Source organism: Aegilops tauschii, chromosome 7 (genome assembly GCF_002575655.3).
Source record: "Aegilops tauschii subsp. strangulata cultivar AL8/78 chromosome 7, Aet v6.0, whole genome shotgun sequence".
NCBI classification, from domain to species: Eukaryota; Viridiplantae; Streptophyta; class Magnoliopsida; order Poales; family Poaceae; genus Aegilops; species Aegilops tauschii.
In genome coordinates this window covers 511,639,699-511,657,146 of record NC_053041.3, presented here as the reverse complement: position 1 = coordinate 511,657,146, position 17,448 = coordinate 511,639,699, and positions in this window count along the sequence as shown.

Below are 17,448 nucleotides of genomic sequence, written 5' to 3'. Positions count from 1 at the left end.
TATATTTGCACTGGTGGCGATCTTTGATGCCCAGTGGATGTAATCTGTGCATAAGTGCAATCACCTTAATAGCCTAGCGTTAGTTTTGGGCCTATTTATTTCCTAGTCTTCTTGCTAGTGGCCGCAACAACCATGGGCCATATATGGACCGTGGTAACCTTGACCCTGCTACGGGCCGTAGGATCCATGGGCCTCCTACGGGCCATTGATAAATGGGCCTCCAACAGGGCCTTAGCATCGGTGGGCCTCGGGCCATCGGATAAATGGGTCTACATGGGTCGTAAATGGGCGTAATTGAAATCGGGCCAGCACGGTAACGGGCCGTTAACAGGCCGGAGGACAGCAAAGGCTTAATTTTGTCACAGGCATAACGGGTCGTTAATGGGCCAAAATATAGGACAGGCTGGAAACGGCGCAAGGGGTTAACAGGCCAGAAACGGGCCGACTCTTGCCACGGGCCGAATTTGGCCCATTAGGCAACATGCCAGTAACGGGCCGGGAGTAATCGAGGACCGGAAAGGAGCCCAAGAACGTATGGGCCGTCAGTAGGCCGAAAGCTAGCATGGGCTGGAAACGGCCCATGTGAATCATGGGCCGTTAACGGGTACAAAGAAATTTACTGTTTATTATGGGCTAGAGTCACCGTGGGCCTCTAAAGGGCCTAAAGATCCGAAGGCCTTATATGGCCCGAAAGACATCGTGGGCCATACATGGGCCAAAAGTGAAACGGGCTGGTGTTATATTCGACGGCCCACATGATGTTGTTGGGCCGATTTCATGTAGGCCCTAACGGGTCGTGAGTTACCAGGCCGTAAAATGGGCTATTTGCGAAGAGATCGTTAACAGGCTTTTCATGGGCCAGCCCACTAACTTTTGACCAAGTCAAACGGGCCGGCCTATGTAAGCTAAATGGGCCAGTGGTGGGCCATCGCACGTGTCGACATATCATAGGCGCCTATCTGACCCACTGACGAGCTGACACGTGTTTCCTCCAGCAAATCAGAATTTTACACGTGGAAAATTCCCATTGGTCCGGGCTGTTAATGGGTTATCGGATCCAAAACCGGACCCGATAGCTTAACGGCGACCCGTTACGGTGGATGCCACGTGTCGGTCACCCTTGACGAAAGCACTTCTGTGACGCGCGATTTATCGTCATGGAAGTGGACACTTCCGTGATGATAATTTTGGTAATGTCAGGGAACACTTCTACGACAACACATGTGTGGCTATCTTCATTCTGTCATAAAATCGTCATGGATGTACATGCATGACAAAAAAAATGTGATCTACTGTGACAAACACGTATCATCACGGAAGTGTATTTTTTTGTAGTGCATATAGTAGATATGATCAACATAGTGATGTTCACCATTCAAAACTACTCCATCTCACGTTATGATCGGACATGGTTTAGTTGATATGGATCATGTGATCACTTAGATGATTAGAGGGATGTCTATCTAAGTGGGAGTTCTTAAGTAATATGATTAATTGAACTTTAATTTATCATGAACTTAGTACCTGATAGTATTTTTCATGTCTATGTTGTTGTAGATAAATGGCCCGTGCTACTGTTCCATTGAATTTTAATGCATTCCTAGAGAAAGCTAAGTTGAAAGATGAAGGAAGCAACTACACAGAATGGGTCCGTAACTTGAGGATTATCCTTATTGTTGCACAGAAGAATTACGTCCTGGAAGCACCGCTAAGTGTACCACACACGCCAGCAACTGCAGACATTGTGAATGCCTTGCAGTCGCGTGTTGATGACTACTCGATAGTTCAGTGTGCCATGCTTTACGGCTTAGAACCGGGACTTCGACGATGTTTTGAACGTCATGGAGCATATGAGATGTTCCAGGAGTTGAAGTTAATATTTCAAGCAAATGCCCGGATTGAGAGATGAAGTCTCCAATAAGTTCTACAGCTGCAAAATGGAGGAGAATAGTTCTGTCAGTGAACATATACTCAGAATGTCTGGGTACCACAACCACTTGACTCAACTGGGAGTTAATCTTCCTAATGATAGTGTCACTGACAGAGTTCTTCAATCACTGCCACCAAGCTACAAAGGCTTCGTGATGAACAATAATATGCAAGGGATGGATAAGACAATTCCCGAGCTCTTCGCGATGCTAAAGGCTGCGGAGGTAGAAATCAAGAAGGAGCATCAAGTGTTGATGGTCAACAAGACCACTAGTTTCAAGAAGAAGGGCAAAGGGAAGAGGGGGAACTTCAAGAAGAACGGCAAGCAAGTTGCTTCTCAAGTGAAGAAACCCAAGTCCGGACCTAAGCCTGGGACTGAGTGCTTCTACTGCAAGGGACTGGTCACTGGAAGCGGAACTGCCCCAAGTATTTGGCGGATAAGAAGGATGGCAAAGTGAAAGGTATATTTGATATACATGTTATTGATGTGTACCTTACTAATGCTCGCAGTAGTGCTAGGGTATTTGATACTGGTTCTGTTGCTCATATTTGCGACTCGAAACAGGGGCTACAGATTAAGCGAAGATTGGCTAAGGACGAGGTGACGATGCGCGTGGGAAATGGTTCCAAAGTCGATGTGATCGTCGTTGGCACGCTACCTCTACATCTACCTTCGGGATTAGTTTTAGACCTGAATAATTGTTATTTGGTGCCAGCGTTGAGCATGAACATTATATCTGGATCTTGTTTGATGCGAGATGGTTATTCATTTAAATCAGAGAATAATGGTTGTTCTATTTATATGAGTAATATCTTTTATGGTCATGCACCCTTGATGAGTGGTATATTTTTATTGAATCTCGATAGTAGTGATACACAAATTCACAGTGTTGAAGCCAAAAAATATAAGTTTAATAATGATAGTGCAACTTATTTGTGGCACAGCCGTTTAGGTCATATTGGTGTAAAGCGCATGAAGAAACTCCATGCCGATGGGCTTTTGGAATCACTTGATTATGAATCACTTAATACTTGCGAACCATGCCTCATGGGCAAGATGACTAAAACTCCATTCTCCGGAACTATGGAGCGAGCAACAGACTTATTGGAAATAATACATACCGATGTATGCGGTCCAATGAGTGTTGAGGCTCGCGGCGGGTATCGTTATTTTCTGACCTTCACAGATGATTTGAGCGCATATGGGTATATCGACTTGATGAAACATAAGTCTGAAACATTTGAAAAGTTCATGGAGGTGAATAAAGTTCATGGAGGTGAAGTGGAAAATCATCGTAACAAGTAAATAAAGTTTCTACGATCTGATCGTGGAGGTGAATATTTGAGTTACAAGTTTGGTCTTCATTTGAAACAATGCGGAATAGTTTCGCAACTCACGCCACCCAGAACACCACAGCGTAATGGTGTGTACGTCGTAACCGCACTTTATTAGATATGGTGCGATCTATGATGTCTCTTACTGATTTACCGCTATCGTTTTGGGGTTATGCTTTGGAGACGACTGCATTCACGTTAAATAGGGCACCATCTAAATCCGTTGAGACGACACCATATGAACTGTGGTTTGGCAAGAAACCCGAGTTGTCGTTTCTTAAAGTCTGGGGCTGCGATGCTTATGTGAAAAAGTTTCAACCTGATAAGCTCAAACCAAAATCGAAGAAATGTGTCTTCATAGGATACCCAAAGGAAATTGTTGGGTACACCTTCTATCACAGATCCGAAGGCAAGATTTTCATTGCTAAGAATGGATCCTTTCTAGAGAAAGAGTTTCTCTCGAAAGAAGTGAGTGGGAGGAAAGTAGAACTTGTTGAGGTAATTGTACCTGCTCCCTCATTGGAAAGTAGTTTATCACGAAAATCAGTTCTGGTGATTCCTACACCAATTAGTGAGGAAGCTAATGATGATGATCATGAAGCTTCTGATCAAGTTACTAACAAACCTCGTAGGTCAACCAGAGTAAGATCCGCACCAGAGTGGTACGGTAATCCGGTTCTGGAAGTCATGTTACTTGACCATGACGAACCTACGAACTATGAGGAAGCAATGATGAGCCCAGATTCCGCAAAATGGCTTGAGGCCATGAAATCTGAGATGGGATCCATGTATGAGAACAAAGTATGGACTTTGGTTGAATTGCCCGATGATCGGCAAGCCATAGAGAATAAATGGATCTTCAAGAAGAAGACTGACGCTGACGGTAATGTTACTGTTTACAAAGCTCGACTTGTTGCAAAAGGTTTTCGACAAGTTCAAGGAGTTGACTATGATGAGACCTTCTCACCCATAGCGATGCTTAAGTCCGTCCGAATCATGTTAGCAATTGCCGCATTTTATGATAATGAAATTTGACAAATGGATGTCAAAACTGCATTCCTGAATGGATTTCTGGAAGAAGAGTTGTATATGATGCAACCAGAAGGTTTTGTCGATCCAAAGGATGCTAACAAAGTGTGCAAGCTCCAGCGATCCATTTATGGACTGGTGCAAGCATCTCGGAGTTGGAATAAACATTTTGATAGTGTGATCAAAGCATATGGATTTATACGGACTTTTGGAGAAGCCTGTATTTACAAGAAAATGAGTGGGAGCTCTGTGGCATTTCTAATATTACATGTGGATGACATATTGTTGATTGGAAATGATATATAATTTCTGGATAGCATAAATGGATACGTGAATAAGAGTTTTTCTATGAAAGACCTTGATACGTCCATTTTGCATCATGCTTTTATATCGATAGTTATTGCATTATGGGCTGTTATTACACATTATGTTACAATACTTATGCCTATTCTCTCTTATTTTACAAGGTTTACATAAGGAGGGAGAATGCCGGCAGCTGGAATTCTGGGCTGGAAAAGGAGCAAATATTATAGACCTATTCTGCACAACTCCAAAAGTCCTGAAACTCCCCGAAAGTTATTTTTGGAAATAATAAAAAATATTGAGCGGAAGAAATACATCAGGGGGGCCTCCACCTGGCCACGAGGGTGGGGGGCGCGCCCTACCCCCCAGGGCGCGCCCCCCTGCCTCGTGGGCCCCCTGTTGGCCCTCCGGTGCCCATCTTCTGCTATATGAAGTCTTTCGTCCGAAGAAAAATCATAAGCAAGCTTTCGGGACAAGACTCCGCTGCCACAAGGCGGAACCTTGGCGGAACCAATCTAGGGCTCCGGCAGAGCTGTTCTGCCGGGGACACTTCCCTCCGGGAGGGGGAAATCATCGCCATCGTCATCATCAACGCTCCTCTCATCGGGAGAGGGCAATCTCCATCAACATCTTCACCAGCACCATCTCCTCTCAAACCCTAGTTCATCTCTTGTATCCAATTCTTGTCTCCAAGTCCGGGATTGGTACCTGTAGGTTGCTAGTAGTGTTGATTACTCCTAGTAGTTGATGCTAGTTGGTTTATTTGGTGGAAGATCATATGTTCAGATCCTATATGCATATTAATACTCCTCTGATTATGAACATGAATATGCTTTGTGAGTAGTTACGTTTGTTCCCGAGGACATGGGAGAAGTCTTGCTATTAGTAGTCATGTGAATTTGGTATTCGTTCGATATTTTGATGAGATGTATGTTGTCTATCCTCTAGTGGTGTTATGTGAACGTCGACTACATAACACTTCACCATTATTTGGGCCTAGAGGAAGGCATTGGGAAGTAATAAGTAGATGATGGGTTGCTAGAGTGACAGAAGCTTAAACCCTAGTTTATGCGTTGCTTCGAAAGGGGCTGATTTGGATCCATATGTTTCATGCTATGGTTAGGTTTACCTTAATACTTTTGTTGTAGTTGCGGATGCTTGCAATAGAGGTTAATCATAAGTGGGATGCTTGTCCAAGTAAGGGTATCACCCAAGCACCGGTCCACCCACATATCAAATTATCAAAGTACCGAACGCGAATCATATGAACGTGATGAAAACTAGCTTGACGATAATTCCCATGTGTCCTTGGGAGCGTTTTCCTTTATATAAGAGTTTGTCCAGGCCTGTCCTCTGCTACAAGAAGGATCGGGCCACCTTGCTGCACTTTATTTACTTTTGTTACTTGTTGCTCGTTACAAATTATCCTATCACAAAACTATGTGTTACCTATTATTTCAGTGCTTGCAGAGAATACCTTGCTGAAAACCGCTTATCATTTCCTTCTGCTCCTCGTTGGGTTCGACACTCTTACTTATCGAAAGGACTACGATAGATCCCCTATACTTGTGGGTCATCAGACCTCGGTGAAGCTGCTTACATATTGGCCATCAAGATCTATAGAGATAGATCAAGACGCTTAATTGGACTTTCACAAAGCACATACCTTGATAAGATTTTGAAGAAGTTCAAAATGGATCAGTCAAAGAAAGGGTTCTTGCCTGTGTTACAAGGTGTGAAGTTAAGTGAGACTCAATGCCCGACCACTGCAGAAGATAGAGAGAAAATGAAAGTCATTCCCTATGCCTCATCCATAGGTTCTATTATGTATGCAATGCTGTGTACCAGACCTGATATGTGCCTTGCTATAAGTATAGTAGGGAGCTACCAAAGTAATCCAGGAGTGGATCACTGGACAGCGGTCAAGAACATCTTGAAATACCTGAAAAGGACTAAGGATATGTTTCTCGTTTATGGAGGTGACAAAGAGCTCGTTGTAAATGGTTACGTCGATGCAAGCTTTGACACTGATCCGGATGACTCTAAGTCACAAACCGGATACGTATTTATATTGAATGCTGGAGCTGTCAGTTGGCGCGCGCCCCCCAAGGGGAGTCCGAATAGGACTAGGGGAGGGGGGGCGCGGCCCCTCTTTCCCTCTCCTTCCTTCTTCTCCTAGTTGGACTAGGAAAGGGCGGAACCTATTCCTACTTGGAGTAGGATTCCCCCCCTTGGGCGCGCCCCTTGTGGCTAGCTGGCCTCCTCCTCCCCTCCTTTATATACGGGGGAGGGGGCACCCCATAGACACACAAGTTGATCTTTAGCCGTGTGCGGTGCCCCCTCCACAGTTTTACACCTCGGTCATATCGTCGTAGTGCTTAGGCGAAGCCCTGCACCGGTAACTTCATCATCACCGTCACCACACCGTTGTGCGGACAGAACTATCCCTCGGCCTCAGCTGGATCTAGAGTTCGAGGGACGTCATCGAGCTGAACGTGTGCAGATTGCGGAGGTGCCGTGCGTTCGGTACTTGATCGGTTGGAGCGCGAAGACGTTCAACTACATCAACCGCGTTACTTAACGCTTCCGCTTTCGGTCTACGAGGGTACGTGGACACACTCTCCCTGCTTGTTGCTATGCTTCTCCTAGATAGATCTTGCGTGATCGTAGGATTTTTTTTGAAATACTACGTTCCCAACACCCCCTCCTTACGTCACACCCATCACACTGAATCGTGCTTCATAGGATCGGCGCTCAGCGAGCCGCACCCCGAGGGCAGCCCCCAGGAAGGTTGCATCTACGCAGGGTGAGCCTTCAAAACGAAGGAAGCCGGGAGTGCCGTCGAGCCCCCTCCTTCATCAAAGAGGTATATCCTTTAATAAGTGCCTAGGCATAAGACCAGATTGTCATATATCTCCTCCCGTCTTATTCTAGGAGGAGTACACGGTGAACCATGTCCGAAGTCCCAGTTAGCCGATTATCAACTAATCCGACGCCGGACTCATCAACCAGGACAAGAGCCAATACGGATGAGGCGCCAGCTCATCCGCCTCATGAGGATGCAGATGAAGTATCCATCACAAATTCCGAAGTGGAGAGCGTGATGAATCATCAACGACTGAAAGAGACTATGCGCACTTCAGTATTTACTGAGCAGGAATTTGCTGCCCTCAACACCATGGATGCATATATCCAAGCTGCCCGGGACGGACTTGCTGGAGTTGCTCACCTGTTTTCAAAAAATATGCAGGTAATGGTTAGTGTAAATTTAATAGATATATGCTAGTAGACCCTGAGACTTGAAGCAGTTTATACCAACCGATTTAAGGATCGCTATCACTGTAGGTTCTTAAAGAGAAGAACAATGCGTTGTCCCAGGTGGTTGAAACAAAGCCGGACAAAGATACATGCCACCACCTCAGAGCTAGAGGAAATGATGAAAGTCACGATAACCGGTGACCAAAAGAGAAAACTGGAGGAGGAAAAGGATAAGCAAGCCGAAGAGATAAAGAACTTAAAGGCTCATTTATCGGCCTCACAAAAAGAGAATAAAAAAGCTTAAAGGTGGCATACTCAGTATGACTTTTGAACCTATCTGAGGGACTCATATTATCCCGTAATTCGGGGTGTTATAATGTTTGTTTTTGCAGGTCTGTTAACCGGGCGTCCTGAAGAGGAGGTATCCGGATTCCAAGGCCTAAAAGAGCTATCCGTAGTGCATGAGCGGGCCCGAAAAGCCATGAAGAGTATGGTCACAGCCTTATGGCCATCCGATGCCCCTCCAGAAAGTATGGAGGGGTTGGTGAACCTATTCAAAGGTGCCCGGTGCCGTTTTGAGCTATGGAAGGCCTCGGCATGCCAGGAAGGTGCACGGGAGGCATGGGCGATGGTGAAAACTCGCTACACCGGGCTCGATCCAAATCATATGTCCTGGGTTGGACCTCAGGACCGGACGGAAAAGAAATTCCCGTGAAATTGGTGTATGACCAAGTGATGATAGCTATATTCGCAAGAAGACTATAGTTTAGATAGTCTTATAGATGGCATAGATAAAGAGTAGGCGTTCGATTTGATGTATCAACGTACTTTATCATCGAACTTATCTCCTACCGAACTTGGTAAAATTTGTCATCGCAGGCCTTTGGCTTCAACCTCCGAACCAACAAGTTGGAGTGTCTCCGGATACCATGCTAGAATAAACATTCATTATGTCCGGAAACCAGGCAATCCAGTCATAGTTCTCAAACAGACAAAATTTGTTCGGGGAGTTATGTTATATTACTCTTTAATGTAAGAAACATCTTCCAAGGAGAATAGTTCTGTCAAGGGTTCCTTTCCTTGGGTTGGCATGCTTAATTATACATACCTGGGCTTTGATCCAAAAGATAGAATTACGGGCAGCATATCCCTTACTTGTTAGAAGAATTACATAAACATAAACAAATTGTCGTTGCTTGCCGACCAATTATTCCCTTAAGAACGCTAGCTTTCGTCTTCACCCATCTGAGGTACAGATCCGGATTACCCGGTTGTAACAACCGCAGAGGTACTCCCTTTACACCCTAGCCGAACAATTGGGAACATAGGGTATAAACACAGGAGCAAGGCAACTCAGCTTGGCAAAAACTTAAGTCGCATAGGTGCATATAATGGCAAAAGATGTATAGAGCAAAGGACAGAAACAATGGAGGCAACAAGCCTTTATAATAAGCTTCGTCAAAGAAGCCCCCAGTTATAGTGGGGCAAATACATTTAAAGATGTGTACCCCTAACAGTTCGGTAGATCCGGACGTACCCTGGGATAAAAAGGAAAAAATAAGAAGGAGAGGAGAAAGAGGAACCTAGTCAAAGTAGGAAATAAAAGAGTGTGACCGAACTGTTCGTAGAATCGTCGGAGCCGAGCAGCGTTCCATGGATTCGGCTCAAGGCGATTATCCGATGCATTACGAAGGCGATAGGCTCCTCCTATGTGAACTTCATCTATGATGAAGGGGCCCTCCCATTTTGGTTTGAGCTTATCCTTCTTCTTCTCCGGGAGATGCAAGACAAGGTCGCCGACGTTATATGTCATGAATAATGTCGCAGGGCATGGCAGCTTCTGCGTCGTACACCATGAAGAAAGGTGTGTATCCGGTCGTTCGATTAGGCGTAGTCTGCAGCCCCCAGAGCACGGAATCGAGTTCCTCGACCCAGTGCTTATCTTACTCCCGTAGGGAGCGCACCAGTCTGGGTTTAATGCCGCTCATTATCAGGCCATTGGCCCATTCCACCTGACCGTTTGTTTGAGGGTGGTAGACGGATGCATAGTCGAGTTTAATGCCCAAGTTAGCACACGAGTTTTTCACCTCATCAGCTGTGAAATTGGAGCCATTACCAGTGATGATGTTGTGCGGGACACCGTAACGATGTACCACACCGGATATAAAGTCAATCACTGGCCCTGCTTCAGCCATCTTTACTGGTTTAACCTCTATCCACTTAGTGAATTTATCCACCATAACCAGTAAATATTTGTTTTTGTGGCTTCCCCCTTTAAGGGGTCCGACCATATCAATCCCCCAGACCACGAAGGGCCAAGTGATGGGGATTGTTCTTAAGGAAGTGGGGGGCATATGACTTTGATTGGCGAAAAGCTAATAGCCCACACAACATTGGACAAGGGCTTGTGCGTCTGCTCGGGCCGTCGGCCAGAAGAACCTATCCAGAAGGCTTTGCTTACGAGGGCACGGGCTGCGGCGTGATGGCTGCCCAGACCAGCATGTATTTTTGCCAAGAGTTGCCGCCCCTCCTCTTCGGAGATGCACCTTTGGAGAACTCCGGTAGTGCTTTTCTTATACAGTTCACCTTCGTGAACTTTGTAGGCATTAGAACGCCGAGCTATGCGATGGGCCACATTTTGATCATCAGGAAGCTCCTGCCTATTAAGGTAGGCGAGGAACGGTTCGGTCCATGGAGTGATAACGGCCATGATCTCATGAGCAGAGGGTGTTATTTCAGTAGCCAAACCCCAGATGATATCTGTATTATGTTCGGCTACTGGGGGCGTAATCAGGTCCATACTGGTGTCTCCGCTCTCGTCCTGCCATACTACGGATGGCTTGAAGAGCCTTTCCACAAAGGTATTAGGCGGGACAGGGTCGCTCTTGGCACCCATACGAGCGAGTATATCCACTGCCTGGTTACTGTCTCGAGCGACGTGGTGAAATTCAAGCCCCTCGAACCGAGCCGACATTCTTAATACGGCGGCTCAATATGCCGCCATTTTTGGATCTTTTGCATTGAACTCTCCATTTACCTGAGATATGGCGAGGTTTGAGTTGCCGCGCACCTCGAGGTGTTGTATGCCCATGGAGACAGCCATGCGGAGACCATGTAGAAGTGCCTCGTATTCGGCCGCGTTATTAGAGTCCGCATAGATGATTTGCAGCACGTAGCGGACTGTGTCCCCCGTGGGGAATGTCAAGATGATGCCAGCCCCCAGTCCGGCTAGCATCTTAGAGCAGTCGAAGTACATGACCCAGTTAGAGTATGAACTGTACTCCTTAGGGAGCTTGGCTTCCATCCACTCGGCGACGAAGTCAGCCAACACCTGAGACTTAATAACGCAGCGTGGCTTGTATATTATTTCAAATGGTAAGAGCTCAAGGGCCCATTTAGTTATGCGACCGGTGGCGTCCTGTTGTTTATGATGTCGTTAAGTGGTACTTCAGATGCCATCGTGATCGAACACTCTTGAAAATAGTTTCAGAGTTTTCGGGATGCCATGAAGACCGTGTAAGCTATCGATGTCTACTATGCAACTTTATTCTTGTAGACTCGTGTTGGGCCTCCAAGCACAGAGTTTTGTAGGACAGTAGCAATTTTCCCTCAAGTGGATGACCTAAGGTTTATCATCCGTGGGAGGTGTAGGATGAAGATGGTCTCTCTCAAACGACCCTACAACCAAGTACAAGAAATCTCTTGTGTCCCCAACACACCCAATACAATGGCAAATTGTATAGGTGCACTAGTTCGGCGAAGAGATGGTGATAAAAGTGTAGTATGGATGGTAGAAATATATTTTTATAATTTGAATAAATAAAAACAGCAAGGTAGCAATTAATAAACGGGCACAAAAACGATATTGCAATGCTTAAAAATGAGGCCTAGGTTCCATACTTTCGCTAGTGCAAACTCTCAACAATGCTAACATAGTTGGATCATATGATTATCCCTCAAAGTGTAATAAAGAATCACTCCCGAGTTCCTATTAGCGGAGAACAAAAGATAGAAATTGTTTGTACGGTACGAAACCAACTCAAAGCTATTCTTTCCGTTCGATCTATCCTAGAGTTCATACTAGAATAATGCAAGCTATTCTTTCTGATCGATCTAATCAAGAGTTCGTACTAAGATAACACCAAAGCAAATTCATATTCATAATACTCAATCCACATAAAGAACTACAAAGAGACCCCAAAGTTTTTCGTTGGAGAAAAATGTGCATCAACCCCTATGCATAGATTACCCCAATATCACCGCGGGGATCCGCGAGTTGAATGCCATAACATATATCAAGTGAATCGATAAGATACCCCAGTTGTCACCTCAAGTATTCATACCGCAAGACATATATCATGTGTTCTCATCTCTGAATATTCAATCCAACAAGACAAAATTTCAAAGGGTAAAGATTCAATTCATCATAACAAGAGTATAGAGAGTAGAAACATCATATGATCCGACTATATTAACAAAGCCCATGATAGAGATCATGAGAGAGAGAGAGATTAAACACATAGCTACTGGTACAAACTCTCAGCCCCGAGGGTGGACTACTCCCTCCTCATCGTGGTGGCCACCGGGATGATGAAGATGGCCACCGGTGATGATTCCCCCCTCCGGCAGGGTGCCGGAACGGGTCTAGATTGTTGATTGGTGGCTATAGAGCCTTGCGGTGGCGGAACTTCTGATCTAGGGTAACCCCGATGGGTTTCGGAATATTTGGGAATTTATAGTGCAAAGAGGGGGTGCGGGAGGCCACCGAGGTGGGACAACTCACCTGGGTGTCGGTGTCAAAACCGGCGGATCTCGGGTAGGGGGTCCCAAACTGTGCGTCTAAGGCAGATGGTAACAGGAGGCGGGGGACACAATGTTTACCCAGGTTCGGGCCCTCTCGATGGAGGTAATACCCTACTTCTTGCTTGATTGATCTTGATGATATGAGTATTACAAGAGTTGATCTACCACGAGATCTTAGAGGCTAAACCCTAGAAGCTAGCCTATGGTTATGATTGTTGTCGTCCTAAGGACTAAACCCTCCAGTTTATATAGACACCGGAGGGGGCTAGGGTTACACAGAGTCGGTTACAAGGGAGGAGATCTACATATCCGTATTGCCAAGCATGCCTTCCACGCAAAGGAGAGTCCCACCCGGACACGGGACGAAGTCTTCAATCTTGTATCTTCATAGTCCAACAGTCCGGCCAAAGTGTATAGTCCGGCAGTCCGAGGACCCCCTAATCCAGGACTCCCTCAGTAGCCCCTGAACCAGGCTTCAATGACGATGAGTCCAGCGCGCAGATTGTCTTCGGCATTGCAAGGCGGGTTCCTCCTTCGAATACTCCATAGAAGATTTTGAACACGAGGATCGTGTCCGGCTCTGCAAAACAAATTCCACATACCACCGTAGAGAGTATAATATTCCACAACTCTAATCTGCTCACAACTTCACAGCATGGCACCACGCCACGGCCCGGTCATTATTCGAACTGTTTTTCTCAACCAGCTATTGCACATATTGCGAGGCGGTTTTCTTGGCACGTCTTGTCGAAGCAGAGATCATGTCCCCTCATCACGGGATTCTCTTCAATACGGGTATGGGTAACCCAACCGCGCCATCAATCACGGCGCTTGGGGAATTAGCGCGTTTACCAGGCAAGTGGGGAGGCGCAGAATCCCTGCTGCCTTTATATGGGGATAAGGACTCCCTTTCGCACCCACGCCTTCTTCTTCCCGATTCATTCCCCTTCGCTCGAGCTCCAGCGCCCAAGCGTTCATCTTCTCCGCCCACAAAGGCCTTCCGAAAATGTCCGGAGCAGGAGGCAAGTGGATGGCCTCTACCGTCTGGGAGAAGGATATCAAAAAGCTTCGGGAGGCCGGGTACCTGGCCAAGAAAATCAGCCACCATCTCCCGACGGCGGGACAGATTGTCCCTACTCCGAAACCCCACGAGAGGGTTGTATTCCTCCCTCATTTTGTCCGCAGGCTAGGGTTTCCCCTCCACCCGTTCGTTCATGGCATCATGTATTTTTACGGGATCGATTTTCATGATCTATCCCCCAATTCCTTCCTCAATATCTCGAGATTCATTATCGTGTGCGAGGCTTTTCTCCGCATCTCGCCACACTTTGGCTTATGGCTGAAGATCTTCAATGTGAAGCCCAAGGTAGTGGGCTGTGAGCACGCCGAGTGTGGGGGCGCTATGGTGAGCAAGATGCCCAACGTCACATGGCCAACAGGTACTTTTAATGATTCGGTCAAAGAGTGGCAACAGCAGTGGTTCTACATCACCGAGCCGCGCGGCACGGAATGGGCCGTTACTCCCGAGTTCCGATTTGGAGCCCCTCTGCGGCTTACGTCCTGGCTCAAGAAGGGCCTGAACTGGTCTTCGTCCGATGAACTATCGGTACTCCAGACACGTGTTAAAGATATGGAAGACAAGAACATCGAACTTGTCAATGTAGTCCAGGTGATGTTAGTTCGCCAGATCCTGCCCTGTCAACACCGGGCTTGGAATCTATGGGAATTCGATTCGGACAAGCACGAAACCCTGCGAGAGCTCTTTGGCTCCTCGCACAAAGACATCTGGAAGGTGCTTTTCAAGTCCGGCAAGTCATGGCCGGACTCAGCCGAGGACCGCGGGTACCAACTATCCCGCCCTGCAAGCTCGGTAAGTCATCATACGTTTTATCCGCATAACCCAAGGGAAATGCTTAATGTGTTTTCCACAACTCTCCTAGGGCTGGACGAAGAAGGCGGAGCGGATCCACTGTCCGGCCCCGCTGCCCGAAGAACCGGCCGGCCCACTTCTGACGAAGATGCTGGTCCCGGTGCCTTACAAGGCACCGAAGAAGAAGGCCGAGAAGGAGGCCAAAAAGACCCGGGGCGGCCTTCGTCACCGCGGTACTTCGTACACGATATCCGAAGGCTCCACTGCCCGTTCTGCCTCCGAAGAGGACGAGGAGGAGGAGGAAGACGAATCCCCAGAAGGGAGAAGAAAGAAGAGGACGGCCTCCATACACTTGGAGGCCGAGTCGCCTAAGAGGGGAAAAGCTCCTCTTGCGGAAGAGTCCATTGACGCCGCTGACAGCAGCCCAGCGTGGGATCCCAGGGCCCAGCCCCTGGTGAACTCGTGAGTATATAAAGTCTGAATACGTTTGTGTGTCCGAACTCATCATGGCATAATATTTTAACCTGAGCCATATTTTTTGTAGTCCGGCAAGGTCCCGCACCAAACAATCCTCATCAGAGGATTTGCTGATCTCGGATGCTATGGAGAGCGGGACGCCCCTGAAGGCCCCTTCCCCCAAACAGGTGAATAACAACGAGGCTTCGTCCCAGAAGGACCGCGGCCAAGGAGGGGAGGAAAAGATCGTGAAGACGGCGCCTGGAGGTCAAACTTCAGGGGCCGGACACATGGGGGAGAAGATTCCCATGGGAGTTGACGGCGGGGGCCATCTTGAATTCGGCTCCCAGCCGGATGCAATTCCGGAGACCAATACGGCTCCAGAATCAAGCAGGCGGCCTCCCTCGGCTGGAGGGGGCGTTCCTATTCCACCGGCAACCTCTGTCCAACCAGAGGTGTCGGATGCTTTGTTGGCAGCGCTGAAGAGCGCCTCCATCGTCGATGAACACCGTGCCCTTATGGGTGCGGTAATTGAGAATATTCAGTCTGCTGAGAGTGGACTGAATGAAGCCTGTACCAGCCTTATAAAAGGTTTTGAGGTATGTTTTATGTGGTTTCGAAGGGTGTCATGGTATGGATAGTAGCCCCTGATACACTGTTCGGTGAAAGAAAGAACCGGACAGAGGATCAAATTTATGTTCGCAGGAAGACTCACTTGATGACATCTATTTCACTTCTTTTATAAGCAGGCGTCTGTAGCGGCTGCTGCCTCTCATACTGCGGAGGTCTCCGGACTGAATCAAAGCCTGGAGCGGGCCAAAGAAGAACTTGGCCAGTTGAAAAAGCAGTTGGGAGATAAACAGGGTATGTGCAAGTCTTGTTCGCGTTTATTGCGAACGAATTTTCAGTATGGTAAAATATGTTTCATGATTTGCACTAGGGATGATGACCGAAGTCGAGGCTCTTAAGAGGGCTGTGGACGAGGCCGAGAAAAAGGCAGCCGCAGAGTAGGCTCTTCGTGAGAAGCACGAGGCCAGGGTTATTGAAGCTGAGCAGGAGCTTCAAGAGGCCGTGAAGAAATGCGAGACCTTGGAGCAGAGTTTAACAGAGAAAGAATCCGAACTCACCAAGGCTCATCAGGCCGCGAGCGATGCCCGGGGGATACCCAAAGCACCCTGCAGGAGATCCAGGAGGCGAGGAAAATCGCGGCGGGTAAGGCTTTTTCCATGTAAAGCAAGTATTCGAGGAGAAAATCATGTATCTAATTTTGAGTTCGGATTTCTCCAGGGGTATTTGCAGAGCTGCCCTGCAGCATATCGGATGCCGCCCAATTATACCGAGCCAAAGAAAGGAACACTGCGGATAAGCTCTTCTGGTCGCAGTATCTGGCATCGAATTATCCGGTGCCTTTTGCCGATCAACTGAAACAGCTGATCGAACTGCATAAGGCGGCGGAACTAGCCATGAAGGATTTGATTATCCGGCTATGGCCCGCCGAGCTGATTCCAAGCAGCTACTTCAGGCTCGTGAAGCGGCTTGTAAGTGCTTGCCCTCGACTTGACGTCATCAAGCGGTCGGTCTGCATAGAGGGTGCGCGAATGGCCTTCGCCCGCGCAAAGGTGCACTGTGGGAAGATGGATGCTGAAAAGCTGATGACTGAGGAACCGCCAGAGGGGAAGGAGCACTGCAAGCCTGAATTATATTATGAAAGTGTCCTGAAAGGATCCTACCTTGCAGCGGAGCTATGCACCAAGGACATTATATTTCCATGAATGCAAATCATGTTGTCCTTTGTAATGTTTGAACAAGGTCATTTATATTATTTATTGCCTGTTATATAAAAGTTTATCCTCCTACACGGTCGTTTTATATATATTAATCCTGAGAGTTGGCCAGTCGTCGGCTTCTGCCCCCACGTAAGAAGTACGGGGGTGTTCGGGATAAACCTGATCACTCTTTATCCAGTTTTGGGTCCTTCAAAGGAGGTGTTCAGCGCAACGAACCAGGCAATCGGACTATAAGGCTTTATCACTCTCACTTAGCCATAGGAGCTTTAGGAAGGTAGGCGCAGCCCCTGGTGTTCGGAGGACCGCATGAGGGGCTCTTATAAGCACCTGATCGGAAGAAAGGCCGATCCATCGCACGCTGCATTGGTTATGGCATTATGCGGGAGAAATCCTTCAAGATTTTACAACCTCTCGAACAGCTGACCAGCTCTCGCCGTATCATGACAGTCAGTTTTCGGCTTTCCCTACTGAGGTGCTCGTCCGGAAGAACCGGGACACAATCGCAGTAGTTCTCCCTGTGCTGCCTTAGCCGATATAGCGGAACGTAAGGCAGCAAAACATGGGAGCCAGGCAAACCCAACATTTGACCCAAGACATGATTCGGAGTTGATGCATATAATGCTATAAGTTCGGGGTGCCGAACTTCCATGAAGGTGCTCGGACTTTATTGTTGTATTA